Raw genomic sequence first — 18,104 nt, 5'->3', positions numbered from 1 at the left:
TTTGGTTCTTTTTACTTAGGAACCGGGTCCAAAATTTCCTGGCTGATTCCCCTGGCTGTTGGGTTATGTGACTCAAGTCATCGGCATCTAGTGGTCGCACATAAGTGCCCTGGAAGTTGTCAAGGAATGCGTCCTCCAAATTCTCCCAACTGCCAATGAAGTTTGCTGGCAGGCTATTGAGCCAATGCCGAGCAGGTCCTTTGAGTTTTAATGGGAGGTACATAATGGCATGTAGATCGTCACCACGGGCCATGTGAATGTGGAGGAGGAAATCTTCGATCCATACCGTGGGGTCTGTTGTGCCATCATATGTTTCAATATTCACGGGTTTAAAACCTTCCAGGAATTCGTGATCCATTACTTCATCAGTGAAGCATAGGGGGTGTGCGTGCCTCTGTGCCGGGCTATATCACGATGCAGTTCATATGAGTCTTGTCTGCTATATTCGACCCGGCCAGATTTGCTTTTAGTATATCCGGCGTGACGGTCCTCGTCACGCGTTGGGGCGCGCCCCCGTGATCCGTAGATCGATCTTGTATGTCCTGCTTTGTTTTCCAACACGTCTCGCAGGTCCTGCATGTTGCCCCGGGCCTTGGTGTTTTTGTTTGACTGTCGACGGGGTGCGGGCTGGACTTCGGGCTGATACGCCGCTTTCTCTCATCCACGAGGTGGCCGGTCAGCCGCATCATACGCTGGTAGTGTAGGATTTAATGCATCCTCCTCGAGTTGGGGTAGCAACCGGCGCTTTGGGTAACTTTTGGTTGGGCGCTCGAGTTCGTATTCCTTGGCTGCCAGCACCTCGGTCCATCTATCCGCTAGCAGATCTTGATCAGCTTGAAGCTGCTGTTGCTTTTTCTTCAGGCTTTTTGTTGTGGCTATAAGTCGGTGCTTGAAGCGCTCCTGCTTGACGGGGTCGTCAGGCACGATAAATTCTTCATCGCCGAGGCTCACCTCGTCATCGGAGAGGGGCATGTAATTGTCATACTCTGATTCTCCGTCTGCCGCCTGTTCCTTAGGGCTAGCTTGCCCATCCTCCCGCTCGAAGCCTGGCTGGAGGGGATTGTCTTCGTCTTCGGCACTGTCTGCAGCATTATTGTCTCTTGTGCTGGTATCGCTGCTTTTGCTATGGCGGGGCTTAGAGCGGCGCCGATGACGCCGGTGCTTATATTGCTTCTCGAGGGGATTATCCTCCGTTGCCTTATTGCCATCGCTTTCTTTGGGGTTGTCCACCATGTATATATCATATGATGAGGTGGCTGTCTAGCGCCCTGTGGGAGGTGGTTCCTATTCTTCTCCTGCATCGTCGTCCATACCGACGATGTCTTCGGAGCCGAAATCAAGCATGTCGGTTAAGTCGTCGATAGTGGCTATTAAGTGGGTGGTGGGTGGGGAATGAATTTCTTCGTCGTCCACTTCCCACTCAAGCCGGACATAGTTCGGCCAAGGGTCTCCTGACAAGGAGAGAGACCTCAATGAATTTAGCACGTCGCCCAAGGGCGAGTGCTGAAAGATATCCACGGAGGTAAACTCCATGATCAGTGCCCAAGCAGATTTGATAGGCATGGACGCGGGCGGTTCAGAGGCTGTGGCTGGGGTCGAATCCAAGGGTCCGGCAACACAGGTCTCATAGGAGGTGAAGTCCGTATTCGGCTCTATCGCCGCTGGGTGTGCGGCCTCCGTGGCGGGGTCCATCCACCTGTCCTCGGACGGCATGATCTGCTTCGGATTGAGGGCCGGAGTAGCCACAGGTGTGATCTCCCGAACACCGTCCGGCGGCAGAGCTAAGTCATGCTCGTCGCGACTGTGTGGCGCACCTGACATGGGCTCGAATCCGTCGAAGGTCAAGTCTCCATGGATGTCGGCAGTATAGTTCAAGCTTCCAAACCTGACCTGATGGCCAGGGGCGTAGCTCTTGATCTGCTCCAGATGGCTAAGCGAGTCCGGGGAGAAAAACCTCACCCTGGATCGCATCATTGCCGATGATCGAAGGAGCCATCAAGCCTTATGGTGACGGCACAGCGGAACTCTCAATGAAAGAACCAATGTCGGTGTCAAAACCGGGGGATCTTGGGTAGGGGGTCCCGAACTGTGCGTCTAAGGCGGATGGTAACAGGAGGCAGGGGACAAATTTTAACCCATGTTCGGGCCCTCTCGATGGAGGTAATACCCTACTTCCTGCTTGATTGATCTTGATGATATGAGTATTACAAGAATTGATCTACCACGAGATCGTAGAGGCTAAACCCTAGAAGCTAGCCTATGATTATGATTGTTGTTGTCCTACGAACTAAACCCTCCGGTTTATATAGACACCGGAGGGGGCTAGGGTTACACAGAGTCGGTTACAAGGGAGGAGATCTACGTATCCGAATTGCCAAGCTTGCCTTCCACGCAAAGGAGAGTCCCACCCGGACATGGGACGAAGTCTTCAATCTTGTATCTTCATAGTCCAACAGCCCAGCCAAAGTATATAGTCCGGCTGCCCGAGGACCCCCTAATCCAGGACTCCCTCACTCGGGCCTGCAACCGAGCTCCGGCCGCCGCAGCCAAGCTCCCCGCCGTTGCATCCGGCCGCCTCAAGCCCGACCGGCGTCATCGCCCGACGCGCGCTAGTCTAGGCTCTGGAATGAGCCCCGCTACGTTGCAAACAGGGCACCACAACCCGTTCCCGAAGCGCCCCACCGCATCCACTATCGCCGATGGCTAAGCGTCGGTGTGTCAGCCCCGGTTGAACAGGGGTTTGACCTCCCCTGGGTCACTGACGTGTGGGGCCGCCCTGCTGATTAACCTAGGTTAGTACTAATTAAATTAGGTTAGTTTAGTTGGTCACTGACACGCGGGACCCACTGGTCAGTTTGACCTGGGTTGTCCCGTTGACTCGCTGACGTCATGCTGACGCGATAATTCCCTTTTCTGGAATTAGTTTCTTTCTAATTAATCAGAAAATCCAGAAAAAGGTTTAAACTTCAAAAAATCATAGAAATTAATCTATAGCTTAGATGGAAAAGATTTACATATGAAAAATGATCAGAAAAATCCAATCCATCCATTAGTATTCATTTCATGCATGACAAAGCAACTTAACCTTGCTGTATAGATCAAAACATGATACCACACTTTATAAATTCATAGTTTGAGTTTGAATTTGAACCTTTGGTTCGAATTGACTCAAACCCCTCTGGTTTCAGTTGCATTAGCCCAACACACTCACTTTGCCATGTCATATGCATGCATCATATTATTGCATATTGCCATGTATTGATTGTGTTACCGGTGTGATCTCCGTTGTACGTCCTACACCCGAGGATATCCGTGAATATATCCAACCGAAGGGCAGTACACTTCCACCACCCTTCCAGGCAAGCAACCCCCATTGATTATCTCGATACAATACCATCTTCTCGCTCTTGCTCTCATTTACTGCATTAAGACAACAATGTTTCAAACTACTGTTTGCTGCGGTAGTTAAACCCCTTTCCTCTGCATGACCTGTCTTTTCCACGGTAATTAGATGAAACCCACTAGCATGTGTAGGAGTTGATTGAGCCATGTTGTGTTCCTACCATGCTATGCCTGCTATACTTAGAGTTGTGTCGGGTCTGATTCATCTGGGTGATGGATTGGAGTGAAATGGTTGTGTCCGGTAATGAGAGTGAAGCGTTGAACATGTTTTGGTAAAGGTATCGATGAGAGGCCATGTGGGAGTACATGGTGGGTTGTTTCATTGGAACCGTCCCTAAGAACTGAGTTCTGTGTGTGTGATTTAACATCTGCTACTAACACACATTGGGCCCTGAAATATGACCCCGCTCGACTTATTGACTGCCATGATCTCAGTCCAGTAGTTGCCAGTAGTTTCTGGTGTCTATAATATACTGGAGGCTGTGCGCAGCGCTGACCCTTGGGGGGGACTGTGATGGGGCAGGTACCTGGCACGGTGTACCGGCACGCCCGTTTGGTGCCTCGGGAACCCTGCACACATCGTTTGGGGCCGTACTGGAAACACCGGCCGGATCTCCTTGTGGATGGAACCCGAATAGGCAATAAACCTGGACTAGAGACTTGCGTGGTTGGTTAGGTCGTGGTCTACACCCTCGCCGGCTTTCGCTTGAAGTCTGCCGAGCACATGACTTGTGCATGCGCTAAGTGGTGGACATATGTGTGAATAAGTACACCCCTGTAGGGTTATCAAACTATTTGAATAGCCGCATATGCGGTAATGGACCACTTGGTTGCTTATGCAGCTCATAGACAAGTTAATGGTTACACATAAAAGACTCAAGACAAGTGTGAGTGCCGTGGATGGCCCTCTCGTAGAAAGACGGGAGAGGATCCATGGCGGAGTATTGTTGTGGTGATTAGTGGACTCATGTGCGCTATCTCATCTTATTCAAACTACTGTTATACGAAGGATAGAATAGCCAAGAGTCAGAGCTAGCTTGCCGCATAAATTCCACTACCCTTGTTGATAATGTTGCATATATGATAGGATCTGATGTAAGACTTGCTGAGTACCTTAGTACCATATTTGCTTAATAAACTATTGCAGAGGAGAACACTGCCCCTCCGATGGATTCTATGTAGATCTCGATGTTGATGAGTAGCTTGCTACTCAGGTGGCAGCCTCGAGCCTGTGAAGGGCCTTGTAGATAGTCAGGCTTCAGCAAGCCTTCTTGCTGCCGCTTGAGCTTGCATTGGTTTTTCCCATGAAGGGGAAAGGGTGATACAGCAAAGTAGAGTAAGTATTTCCCTCAACTTTGAGAACCAAGGTATCAATCCAGTAGGAGACAATGCAACAAGCCACCGAATACATGCACAAACAAACACCAACTTCCACCCAACGCGACAAAGGGGTTGTCAATCCCTTCACGGTTATTTGCAAAGTGAGATCTGATATAGATGGATAAACAGTAAAGTAATATTTTTGGTATTTTTGGTTTATAGATCGGAAATTAAAAGATTGCAAAGAAAGTAAATAGGAAACTAAAATTGTAGATTAGAAACTTATATGATGGAAAATAGAAGATTACATGATGGAGAATAGACCCGAGGGCCGTTGGTTTCACTAGAGGCTTCTCTCAAGATAGAAAATATTACGGTGGGTGAACAAATTACTGCCGAGTAATTGATAGAAAAAAGCGCAAAGTTATGATGATATCTAAGGCAATGATCATGGATATAGGCATCATGTCCGTATCAAGTAGACCGAAATGATTCTGCATCTACTACTATTACTCCACACATCTACCGAGTCCTACATGCATCTAGAGTATTAAGTTCATAAGAACAAAGTAACACATTAAATAACATGAAATGATGTAGCAAAATTAACTCAAGCAATATGATGAAAACCCCATCTTGTTATCCTCGATGGCAGCAATACAATACGTGTCGGTTCCCCTTCTGTTACTAGGTTCGAGCACCGCAAGTTTGAACCCAAAGCTAAGCATTTCTCCCATTGCAAGAAAAATTGATCTAGTTGGCCAAACCAAATTGAAAGTTCGAAGAGACTTGCAAAGATATCTAATCATGCATATAAGAATTCAGAGGAGATTAAAATAATATTCATAGATAAGCTGATCATAAATTCACAATTCATCGGATCTCGGCAAACACACAACAAAAAAGTATTACATCGAATAGATCTCCAAGAACATCGATGAGAACATGGTATTGAGAATCATAGAGATAGAAGAAGCCATCTAGCTACTAGCTATGGACATACATGTCTGTGGTAAACTATTCACACTTCATCGGAGAGATAATGGTGTTGATGTAGAAGCCCTCTGTGATCGAATCCCCCTCCGGCAGAACGCCAGAAAAGGCCCCTAGATGGGATCTCACGGGTACGGAAGGTTGCGGCGGTGGAAAAGTGATTTTGTGGCTCCCCTGGAAGGTTTTGGGGTATTTGAGAATATATATAGGCGGAAGAAATAGGTTGGTGGAGTCACGAGGGGCCCACAAGGGTGGGGGCACCCCCTACCCCCTGGACGCGCCCTCCATCCTTGTGGCTCCCCTGACATGCACTCCAAGTCCTCTGGATGTCTTCTGGTCCAAGAAAAATCATCGCCAAAGTTTCATTCTGTTTGGACTCCGTTTGGTATTCCTTTTCTACGAAACTCTAAAACAAGGAAAAGACAGAAACTGGCACTGGCACTGGGCTCTAGGTTAACTAGATGACACCCCGTGCGTTGCTGCCGGAAATTAGGTGATTCAATTTGTGGACGTGTTGATTCAAATTCATGGGCTCGACGTGAAAAAAAGAAACAAAGATAGTTATCGACCCACCCCAATGGAAAATGGAAAAAAGGAAACAAAAATGACGTTCAAAAATACTATAAAGGGCAGAGCAGCCAACTCAAACCATATTAAAATCTACACTTCAAGATTCCATTGTCTTATATAAACATGTTGAAAGTAATTGAAAGTAAAAATCAGAAGTGGTGTGTTAGAGAACTATCAATTCACAATATGATCTGATATGCATTCAAATAAATTGTAGTTGAAGTGCGCATAACTTGCCCAACTCGATCACCAAACATGAATTTCCATATTCTCAAGGAAGGGTAATAGAATAACTTCACAGCATTGCATCGGCTAACTAAAAGAGAATATACATTAACTCCAAGATGTACAACAGAGCCAGCAAAATTTGCTTGTAGTTCCTATATAAGGGTCTGAAAGGAAGCGATAGTGCTACTTGAACTGTTAAGAGAGGACTATAAGTAGACATACAAGGGGACATGTGTATAGTTAGGAAATTAAAATAGTGACTGTCGAATAACTAAAGAAAAAGCAATGGTTGACAATCCGAGCAGTCAGCTAAACTTACTTGAACAACATACCCCAATTTCTGCAAAACAAAATGAACAAAATGAATCAATAAGTTGAGTAAGAAGTACTGTACATAATCATGATTTATGACAGATTATAACACATAAAATTCTAAAAATACAAAACCAACAGAATGACTCGGGAAGATGAGTAAGAGTACATGATAATGATTTATGAGAGAGAGAGAGATTAACACATAAAATTCTGTTCCATCCGATACAATACCCAAACAACATCAGTACATCGACCAAGGGTATCAGCATTGTCAAAAAATTAGATGTGGCACTGAATCCCATTTAACCTAGTTTGAACAGACGATTCAACATAGCAAGATCACCTTATCTTCTCTAGGTTTGCTAATTGAAATCAAAGCTACAATCTGGGAAGTCTATCTAAATTCAGATAAGACAGAACGGACGGATCTACAAAAACAAACAACAACAAAGTCTGATAATGGTATAAAGCATGTGCATAAATCAACTAATCATATGTAGGTATGATGCTACAGATGTGCATGCTTGAGATGTACCGTACTTACTTATATTGAGAATATCCGGAAACAAAGTAGACTTGGAGTTAATGGTGAAGATTCCACGAGGAGTAAAACCTCGTTGCTCTTGGCGTTGTTGGCTGGGAATCAAGCACCAAGATATGTATGAAGAAAAACATGGAGCACCTTCTGATCCGGAGGGGCAATCTGACAAATTCAAAGGGCATAAGTTCAAGAATAGATCTGTGAAGATTGAGGAGGGAGAGCACCCACCTTTGGTGCAAGTGATGTTGAGGGAGTAAGCCAACCACAAATCCACCACCGCATGCTGGAACTTCCTCTCCATATTTTCCATCTGCGGGAAGCGACCGAAGAAGCAGGGCCCGATGGAGGCCAAAGGACTTCTGCGGGGCGGAGAAGGAGGGGAGACCGTCGATGGAACCGACAGAGGCGGCCGCTGCGCCGGGAGGGTGGCCTCACCTCAGTCCGATCAGCCGCCCTGGGTTAGGTAAGGGAGATCCATGTGAGTGGAGAAGATGAATAGAAAGTTATGGAAATCAATGGACCGTGGAGTTAATTGGGGAACTGGGTGGGGCCTTTAATTGCGGCCAATGCTTTATGGAAATCAATTGTACTTATGGTACGCATCAGCGTGTTGTGGTGGGTGCTCTCGTGTGACTTCATAACCGAAGGCTGATGTGGCCATTGTGTGCGGGCGTAGGGCCCGGGGAATGATCGGGATAGTTTTTTTCTCTTCGAGGGAAAATGACCTTAGGAGGTGTGACATGGCTTGTGTGGGTGTGACGTGGCTTGGTGTGATTGGATGCTGAGGTGTCTATGCTGCATGTTGAGATAAATCAAGTAGTGGGGGTGAACTTTTTAAGTATATAGGATAGGTTAGTCCCAAAAAATCATATAAAATAGCATATTAATGCATATAAAACATCCAAACCAGATAATATAATAGCATGGAACAGTCAAAAATTATAGATATGTTGGAGACGTATCAGGCATCCCAAAGCTTAATTCCTGCTCATCCTCGAGTACGTAAATGATAAAAATAGAATTTTTGATGTGGAATGCTACCTAATATTTATCCTTGTAATTCTCTTTATTGTGGTGTGAATGCTCATATCCATATGATTCAAAACAAAAGTTTAATATTGACATAAAAAATAATACTTCAAGCATACCAACAAAATAATTTTGTCTTCTCAAAATAACATGGCCAAAGAAAGCTTATCCCTACAAAATAATATAGTCTGGTTATGCTCCATCTTCATCACATAAAATATTCAAATCATGCACAACCTCGATGACAAGCCAAGCAATTGTTTCATACTTTGATGTTCTCAAACTTTTTCAACTTTCACGCAATACATGAGCGTGAGCCATGGACATAGCACTATAGGTGGAATAGAAGGTCGTTGTGGAGAAGACAAAAGAAGGATATAGTCTCACATCAACTAGGCGTATCAACGGGCTATGGAGATGCCCATCAATAGATATCAATGTGAGTGAGTAGGGATTGCCATGCAATGGATGCACTAGAGCTATAAGTTTATGAAATCTCAAAAAAACTAAGTGGGTGTGCATCCAACTTGCTTGCTCATGAAGACCTAGGGCATTTTGAGGAAGCCCATCGTTGGAATACACAAGGCAAGTTCTATAATGGAAAATTCCCACTAGTATATGAAAGTGACAATATAGGAGACTCTCTATCATGAAGATCATGGTGCTACTTTGAAGCACAAGTGTGGCAAAAGGATAGTAACATTGTTCCTTCTCTCTTTTTCTCTCATTTTTTTGGGCATTCTTTTTTTTATTTGGCCTTTCTCTCCCTTTTTATTATTTCCTCACATGGGACAATGCTCTAATAATAAAGATTATCACACTTTTATTTACTTACAACTCAAAAATTACAACTCGATACTAGAACAAAATATGGCTCTATATGAATGCCTCCCGGGGTGTACCGGGATGTGCAATGAATTAAGAGTGACATGTATAAAAATAGGATGAATGGTGGATTCGCCACAAATACGATGTCAACTACATGATTATGCATAGTGTCGGTGCACAAAAGTAGGGGCTCACTTTTGTACCCCTTTACTTGTGCGCGGACAGTTAGAGCCGCGCATACGACCATACCTAGCGGGGCAGAGGGAGAAAAAGCACAAGGTAACCAGAACAACGCTAAGACCAGAGACACAAAGAGAAGAGGGCGAGGTGGACTCCCCGGGCAAGGCCCTTGCCGGGGCGGCCTCCGCAGCCCCGGCAAGAGCCTTGCCGGGGCAACTTGCCCAATGCCAACAGAGCGCGCCACCCTTGAGCCCAAGGGTTCCAACACCATCAACCACATTGAAACCAAGGCTCGGGAGGCACCTCCATGGTGGCATACAGATGTTTGTGAAGATCATAAGCACACAAGATCGGATGAGGACCAGAAGACGACGATCCTCGGCAAGATCTGTGCCGAGGAAATCCACGAGACCCCCGGCAAGATCCTTGCCGGGGACGACCGCGATGCCACGGCAAGACCCTTGCCGGGGCCCCGGCAAGACCCTTGCCAAAGACACCTGCGGGGCCACAGCCTGGCCCACATCTGCCAAGGCCCCACCGCTGTCCCCATGTAGCCGCCAGCCCAACCAGCTGGGCAGGCACCTGTGTGGCGACGCGCGGCCTCACCACGCCGTCTTAGCAGCTTGCCAGCTTACGTGGCGCTGCATGCCTTGTCGGCCCGGACGCGCGTCGGAGCAAGGCGGAACGGCGACGGATGGGACGGGCCTCGTTACTATCCCCAATAAAGCAACGGGACACCTAAGAAGCACAATTAATGCGCCTTGTCCCGTAATGACAGGCGATAAGCTTGTACATTGTTTACCTTTCCACCTCCTGTGTGCCACTGTGAGACCCCTTTTTGACTATAAAAGGTGGCCCGAGGCGTACTAGAGAGGGATTCGGAACTTTTGGACTATGCACGCACCGCAGCTAGTTTGGAAGCTCAAGAACACTCAAATATACACCAAAGCAGGACTAGGGTATTACGCATCCTTGCGGCCCGAACCTGGGTAAACGATCCTTGCGCTGGCTACTAGACCCGCTGTTTGCACAACTCTGCGTCCGCCATCCGTAGAAGGGGTCCCAGTGATCCCATAGGTGTCATTCCCACCGACATCTCTGGCACGCCAGGTAGGGGGTGCGCAGCTGCGAAAATCCGGTCTAGCAGTTAGTTTAGCAGTTCTTTATCACCATGGCTCCAAGAAGAAGACGATCACGGTGATCGGTTCGTTGGGAGTCGAACGGGCCGTACCAGTGCAGGCTAGTGGTGGGACGGTCACGGACGGAAGCCGAGGCGCGGCCCGCGACGACCCACATCGATGTGGCAGTCAAAGCCTGGTGAGCGGCATCATTCGTGCGCGAGACGACGGGCCGCAAGCCGACAAATCCAAAGACGGAGCCGGGGCCCCTGCAGGCGGCGCGGGGCCCTCCAAGGGCGGCGGTGCGGCTGACGAAGCTATGTACCTAGGGTAGGGTCATGGATCTATCCAAGATACCATCCCCAGGGACATCTCTAAAAGAACCAGAAGCAGTCGAAGAGAGATCATCATCCACTCGACCATAAAGTTATGTTCCACTCGACAGCTTCGAGGACACTCGACCGTGCGAACAACCTCTCGACCACCAGAAGATGTCAGGCCACTCACTCCGCAACGGTCGGGATTTAAGTCATAGCTTTAATAATCATTTATAGCACTTTACTCCGGATGTTACCAGTAACGCTCCTCCTTTATGAACATTGAACCTTGTGTAACGAAGGGGAGCTGGGGTCCTGGCGCACTCTATATAAGCCACCCCCTCCTTTGGGACAAGGGTTCGCACCTTTTGTAATTCACACGCATATATCCAGTCGACCGCCTCCGGGCTCCGAGACGTAGGGCTGTTACTTCCTCCGAGAAGGGCCTGAACTCATAAAACTCGCGTGTACAACTCCTCCATAGCTAGGATCTTGCCTCTACATTCCTACCCCCATATTCTACTATCAGGTTTAGAACCACGACAGTTGGCGCCCACCATGGGGCAGGTTTCTTCGCGACTTTTTGGAGAAGTTGCAATTTTTCCGATCCCCTTCATCATGGTTTCAGGCGGAGGTTTAGTTGAGGGCCGCGAGATCCGTCTCGGCGCGCTTGTGTTTATCGCCGACGATTCTGCTTGGCTTTAGGAGGCTCCACTTGACGTCGACACGCTCCCTGTCCGCGGGGAGACGCACTTTCGCGTGTGCGTCCGCGGTGTCCTCCTGCGACAGCCGTCGACCAAGTATCAGTCGGCTCCAGCAGCTTTCCCCCTCCCTGCAGCCCGCCGGAGCAAACGTTCCGGTCGGTCGAGGCTTCAGCGGTGGGTGAGGCATGCGGTGGCCCGCCAGTCGGCCACCCCTCCAGTCGCGGCAATCGAGCCCAACGAAACACTCTACGGCTTGTTCGATCTGTCGACTGGCTCCGTAGAGACTGCATCCGAGTGCGACAGCAGCGACCCAGCGGCAGAAGTTTTGATGGTCAATGGACCACGCGGTCCTCCTGGCTTCACACGTGAAGACGGAGGTGATGGAGACGGTGATCCATCGTGCGTTCATGAAGAGTACCACCCCGAGCCCCTCTCTTCGCAGCAGAGGGAAGAACTTCGCCGCCGGAACATGGATGCACTGCATACTCCTATAGTTGGAGAAACCCCTGAGGCCCAGGCCTTGGAGCAGGCACGCTAGGCCAACTTGGCTGAGCACACTCGACTGGAGAACCTCCAGCGCGCACTCGATGATCGCGCTCGGCAACGTGCTCCCGAATCCAGTCGACGCCAACTTTTTCCACCTCCGACTCAGGTATACCGAACCCCGATCCAGAATCTAGCAGCTGCCGCCCGGATAGCGGAGTCGATCCAACCTTCCCAGTCAGAGGCTGGCCGAGGTCTGGTGCAGATCTGAGCCTTACTCCGGGCGGCGGGAGAATAGAATACAACCGTATCTCAGTCGTGGAATAGGATTCATAGCAGATCCGTGGTTGCAGACACAGTTCAGTTGGCCCATAGCCCAAGATCTCCCCCGAGGCGTGAGGGACGTGGAGATCGACGAGATTAGTACAGAAACTGTGAGCAGTATGATCACCGAGTCGATCGCGATGATCGTCGTCGAGTGCCCATGCCTCCTCCAAGGAGTGGGTCGTACGTGCCTCGGCAACACCAAGACAGGCGCCCTCATAGTGTTGGGCGAGGGATTCCAGTCAACCCCAGGGAGCCAGGCTTTGATGCGAGATCTATTCTCGTTCAGGGCTTGGTCGACAGAAACAGAGCTCACCGAGAGGGCCATGACAGGGATCCGCAAACCAGCAGCAGGGTGCATGTCTCAGGTCCAGAGTGCTTCAGCAGAGCCATCAGGGCTACAGTGATTCCCCCCAACTTCAGGTTGGCGACTGGAGTCAGTAAGTACACTGGTGAGTCCAAGCCTGACACTTGGCTTGCAGACTACCGAGTGGCTGTCTAGATTGGTGGCGGCAATGATGAAGTGGCCATGAAACACCTTCCTCTGATGTTGGAGGGCTTGGCTAGAGCATGGCTGAATCAGTTGGCACCTAGCAGTATTTATACTTAGGAAGATCTCGCCTGAGTGTTTGTCAGAACATTCAAGGGCACTTGCAAATGGCCGGCAGGTTTGAGAGAATTACAGTGTTGTGTTCAGAAACCAAATAAAATTTTGAGGGATTATATCCAGAGATGGATCACCCTGCACCACACGGTGGAGGATGTGTCTGATCATCAGGCAATTTGTGCCTTTAAGGAAGGTGTCAGGTATCGGGAGTTGAATCTGAAATTCGGTCGGACCGGAAATATGACTCTGACTCGGATGATGGAGATTGCCACCAAGTATGCCAATGGTGAAGAAGAAGAACGACTCCGGAGTGGCAATCACAAAGCAGTCGCCCATGAAGCTGGAGGAGGAAACTCCGGTCGAAAGCAGAAGCGCAAGGCCGAGCCAGCTGCTCCTGGTGAAGCCTTAGCTGTGGTTCAAGGAAAGTTCAAGGGGAAGCCCAAAGGGCCGTGGAACCCCAAGAAAGTAAAAGATCAAGATGGAAATGACGTGCTGGATTTGCCGTGCCACATCCACACCAAAAAAGATGAAGAGGGTAATTTCATTTATCCGAAGCACACCACTCAGCAGTGTCGACTCCTGATGCATCAATTCCGAGAGAAACAACCCAAGGAAAAGGAGAAGGAAGCAGACAAGGCTGAGGATGAGGAAGAAGATGATGATGGTTATCCCCACGTGAATTCCACTCTGATGATTTTTGCTGACGTTGAGAGCAAAAGTCGATTGAAAGTCATCAACAAAGAAGTGAACATGGTCGCTCCGGTGACACCCAGTTATTTGAAGTGGTCACAGACTGCCATTACATTCGACTAGTCTGATCATCCAGCGCACATAGACACCCTTGGGGGGCAAGCACTGGTGGTCGACCCGGTGGTCGAAGGCACCCGACTGACAAAGGTCCTGATGGATGGTGGCAGTGGCCTGAACATACTGTATGCAGAGATGTTGAAGGGAATGGGCATTCCGATGTCCAGACTCAGTGAAAGCAATATGAGTTTCCATGGGGTCATTCCAGGCAAGAAGGTTGCATCACTCGGCCAGATTGCTCTCTACGTGGTTTTCGGTGATTCCAAGAATTACCGCAAAGAAAAGCTAACATTTGAAGTTGTGGATTTCTAGAGTGCCTATCATGCCATTCTGGGCAGGCCTGCTTATGCACGTTTTATGGCTCGACCATGTTACGTGTACCTCAAATTGAAGATGCCTGGTCCCAAAGGGGTGATCACTATCACTGGTAATCGGAAGAAGGCAGAAGAGTGCTTCCAGAAGGGTTCAAAGATCGCCGATGCACAGATGGCCGTGGCAGAATTGCAAGAATACGAAAAAAATGCAGATCCGAGTCATTTGTTGCGAGCCAAGAAGCCAGCCACAGATCCAGCATTCCAGTCGTCTGGTGAAACGAAGTGGATTCACATTCACCCGACAGACCCCAATGCTGCTCCGACTCACATTTCAACCACACTCGACTCCAAATATGAAGAAGCGCTCATCCAGTTCCTCTGTGAAAACGGGGACATCTTTGCATGGAAACCTTCGGACATGCCGGGTGTTCCCAGGGGACTGGCTGAGCATCATTTGCGAGTCGACCCAAAAGTGAAACCAGTCAAAGAACATCTTTGATGGTCCGCCGTACAGAAGAGAAAGGCAATCGGTGAAGAGGTGGCTCGGCTTTTGGCAGCTGAGTTTATCTGATAGATTTACCACTCCGAGTGGTTAGCCAATGTTGTCATGGTCCCAAAGAAGGACGACTCACTTCGCATGTGCATTGACTTCAAGCATATCAATCGAGCATGCCCGAAATATCACTTTCCTCTCCCTCGCATCGACCAGATAGTCGACTCGACTGCGGGGTGCGAGCGTTTGTCCTTTTTGGACGCCTACTCCGGGTACCACCAGATCCGTTTGTACGGACCTGACAAGATAAAGACGGCTTTCATCACCCCGTTTGGGTGCTTCTGTTATGTCACAATGCCATTCGGTTTGAAGAACGCTGGAGCCACATTCATGCGGATGATTCAGAAGTGCCTGCTCACTCAGATCAGTCGGAATGTGGAAGCATACATGGATGACATTGTGGTCAAGTCACGTAAAGGTTCCGACCTACTGACTGACCTTGCTGAAACCTTTGCCAACCTCAGAGGGTATGATATCAAGCTTAATCCATCAAAGTGCACGTTTGGAGTTCCGGGCGGAAAATTACTCGGTTTTCTCCTTTCCGAACGAGGGATCGATGCTAACCCAGAGAAAGTGGGTGCTATACTCTGAATGAAATGCCCTGTGCGTGTGCATGATGTCCAGAAGCTTACTGGTTGCTTGGCCACCCTAAGTCGATTCATTTGTCGCCTCGGTGAAAAGGCACTGCCTCTTTACCGACTGATGAAGAAATCAGATAAGTTCAAGTGGACTCCTGAAGCTGATGCAGCATTTGCAGAGCTAAAAGCCCTGCTTTCCACCCAGCCGGTGCTTGCTGCCCCAATCAGCAAAGAGCCTTTACTGCTTTATATAGCAGCCACTGGACAAGTCGTCAGTACAGTACATACGGTCGAGCGGGAAGAAGAGGGAAAAACCTACAAAGTTTAGCGCCCAGTTTATTATATTTCTGAAGTTCTGACTCCATCAAAGCAGAGATATCCACACTATCAGAAGCTCGTTTATGGAATTTACATGACCACGAAGAAGGTTGCACACTATTTCTCTGATCACTCTGTTACAGTCGTCAGCGACACTCCATTGTTAGAGATTCTGCACAACAAAGATGCAACTGGTCGAGTGGCAAAATGGGCGATTGAACTCCTTCCCTTAGATATCAAGTTCGAGGCAAAGAAAGCTATTAAGTCCCAAGCAATAGCAGATTTCCTCGCCGAGTGGATTGAACAAAAACTACCGACTCAAGTTCACTCGGAGCACTGGACCATGTTCTTTGATGGATCCAAAATGCTGAATGATTCTGGTGCTGGGGTGGTTCTGGTATCCCCCCGAGGAGACAAGCTCAGATATGTCCTCCAGATTCACTTTGATTCCTCCAATAATGAAGCTGAATATGAAGCACTCCTGTATGGGTTGCGTATGGCCATCTCACTCGGCGTCCGTCGCCTTATGGTCTACAACGACTCAGATTTGGTAGTCAATCAAGTCATGAAGGAGTGGGACGTCAGAAGCCCAGCCATGACTGGTTATTGCAACGCGGTGAGGAAGTTGGAAAAGAAGTTTGAGGGGTTAGAGCTCCACCACATACCCCGACTGAAAAATCAAGCAGCCGATGACTTGGCAAAGATAGGTTCCAAGAGAGAAGCCATTCCCAGCAATGTTTTTTTGGAACATATTCACACACCGACCGTTCAAGAAGATCCTTTTACTGAAGAGCCCCCGCAACCTAAGAGCACCACAGATCTAACTGAAGTCGAGGTCCCAGCAGTGGTCGACCTGATCATGGAGGTTCTGGTAATCACACCCGACTAGACAGTGTCGTACATTGCGTACATCCTCAGAAAAGAACTCCCAGAAGACGAAGAAGAGGCTCGGCAGATCGTCCGTCGATCCAAGCCCTTTACTGTGATAAGAGGACAGTTGTTCAGGGAAAGCGTGACTGGAGTCGGTCAGAAATGCATAACGCAGGAAGAAGGTCGAATGATCCTCAATGACATCCACTCGGGGACCTGTGGTCACCATGCGTCCTCTCGGACCATCGTGGCTAAAGCATACCGAGCTGGATTCTATTGGCCACGAGAAAATGAAATGGCGAAAGATATAGTCGACAGATGCAAAGGCTGCCAGTTTTACTCCGACATGTCTCACAAGCCAGCGTCAGCCCTGAAGACCATTCCCCTCGTCTGGCCCTTTGCTGTTTGGGGACTGGATATGGTTGGACCATTGAGAACTGGTAGGAGCGGCTTCACTCATGTGCTCGTTGCAGTCGACAAGTTTACCAAATGGATCGAAGCTAAACCTATCAAGAATCTTGAAGCCAGCACCGCTGTCAATTTTATCAGAGAATTGACATTCAGATATGGAGTCCCCCAAAGCATCATCACTGACAACGGATCGAATTTCGACTCCGATGAGTTTAGAGCTTTCTGCGCTTCTCAAGGCACACGAGTCGACTATGGTTCAGTCGCTCACACGCAGTCGAATGGACAAGCAAAAAGAGCCAATGGCCTAATTCTCAAAGGATTGAAACCCCAACTGATGCGTGATCTCAAACACGCAGCAGGCGCTTGGGTCGATGAACTTCTGTCAGTTCTGTGGGGCTTGAGGACAACTCCCAACCGGTCGACTGGACGAACTCCTTTATTTTTGGTCTATGGACCTGAAGCTGTTCTACCATGTGACCTGCTCCACAACGCACCCCGAGCCGAGCTTTTCTCCGAAGAAGAAGCAGAGCAGGCCCGGCAAGATTCAATCGATCTCCTAGAGGAGGAAAGAGAGATGGCCTTGATCCGGTCGACCATTTATCAGCAAGACTTGCGTCGATTCCACACCAGAAATGTGAGAGGTCGAGCCTTCCAAGAAGGAGACCTGGTTCTTTGAGTGGATCAACAGAAACCACACAAGCTCACCCCGGCTTGGGAAGGCCCCTTCATCATCACCAAAGTTCTCCACAATGGAGCATAACATCTTTACAGTCTTGAGCATCAAAAGGACGAGCCACAAGCCTGGAACGCGGAGCTGCTCCGACCCTTTTATACTTAAGCACTCGTTCAAATAAAATGCAATAAGAAACACCTTTGTAATTTGTTTACCAAAGACAAGAGCTTTACAATCCTCTCGTACGATTGTTGTTGTTCTTATTTACCTCTAAAATCCCCCAGTCGGTGGGCTTAGCCGCGAATCTGTTTCGCCTAAGTTCGAAAGAAAATCCTACCGAGTGACGAGCAAGCCTCTCATTCAGGAGGCTTAGCTATGAATCCGTTTCTCCTAAGTTCGAAAGAAAACCCTACCGAGTGGTGAGCAATCCTTCCACTCGGGGGCTTAGCTGCAGTCCAGGACTCGCCTGAGTTCTCTCACTCGGAGACTTAGCTGCAGTCCGGCACTCGCCTAAGTTTGAAAAAATCCTACCGAGTGGTGAGCAATCCTTCCACTAGGGGGCTTAGCTGCAGTCCAGTACTCGCATGAGTTCTCTCACTCGGAGACTTAGCTGCAGTCTAG

The 18,104-nt window shown here is 48.6% G+C and overlaps 1 long non-coding RNA gene across 1 annotated transcript; it reads right to left on the bottom strand.

Moving 5' to 3' along the window:
- Window positions 1–6,508: 6,508 nt before the first annotated feature.
- On the bottom strand, window positions 6,509–7,975 carry LOC125514801. Its single transcript, XR_007286625.1, has 3 exons — window positions 7,598–7,975; window positions 7,373–7,531; window positions 6,509–6,853 (listed from the first exon to the last, which is right to left on the bottom strand). It is a non-coding gene; the product is annotated as an uncharacterized LOC125514801 (long non-coding RNA).
- Between the last annotated feature and the right edge of the window lie 10,129 nt (window positions 7,976–18,104).

Source organism: Triticum urartu, chromosome 6, assembly GCF_003073215.2.
Source record: "Triticum urartu cultivar G1812 chromosome 6, Tu2.1, whole genome shotgun sequence".
In the NCBI taxonomy this organism is placed as follows: domain Eukaryota; kingdom Viridiplantae; phylum Streptophyta; class Magnoliopsida; order Poales; family Poaceae; genus Triticum; species Triticum urartu.
Note: the sequence above shows the minus strand (reverse complement) of the source record. Positions and strands in the feature narration are given on the sequence as shown.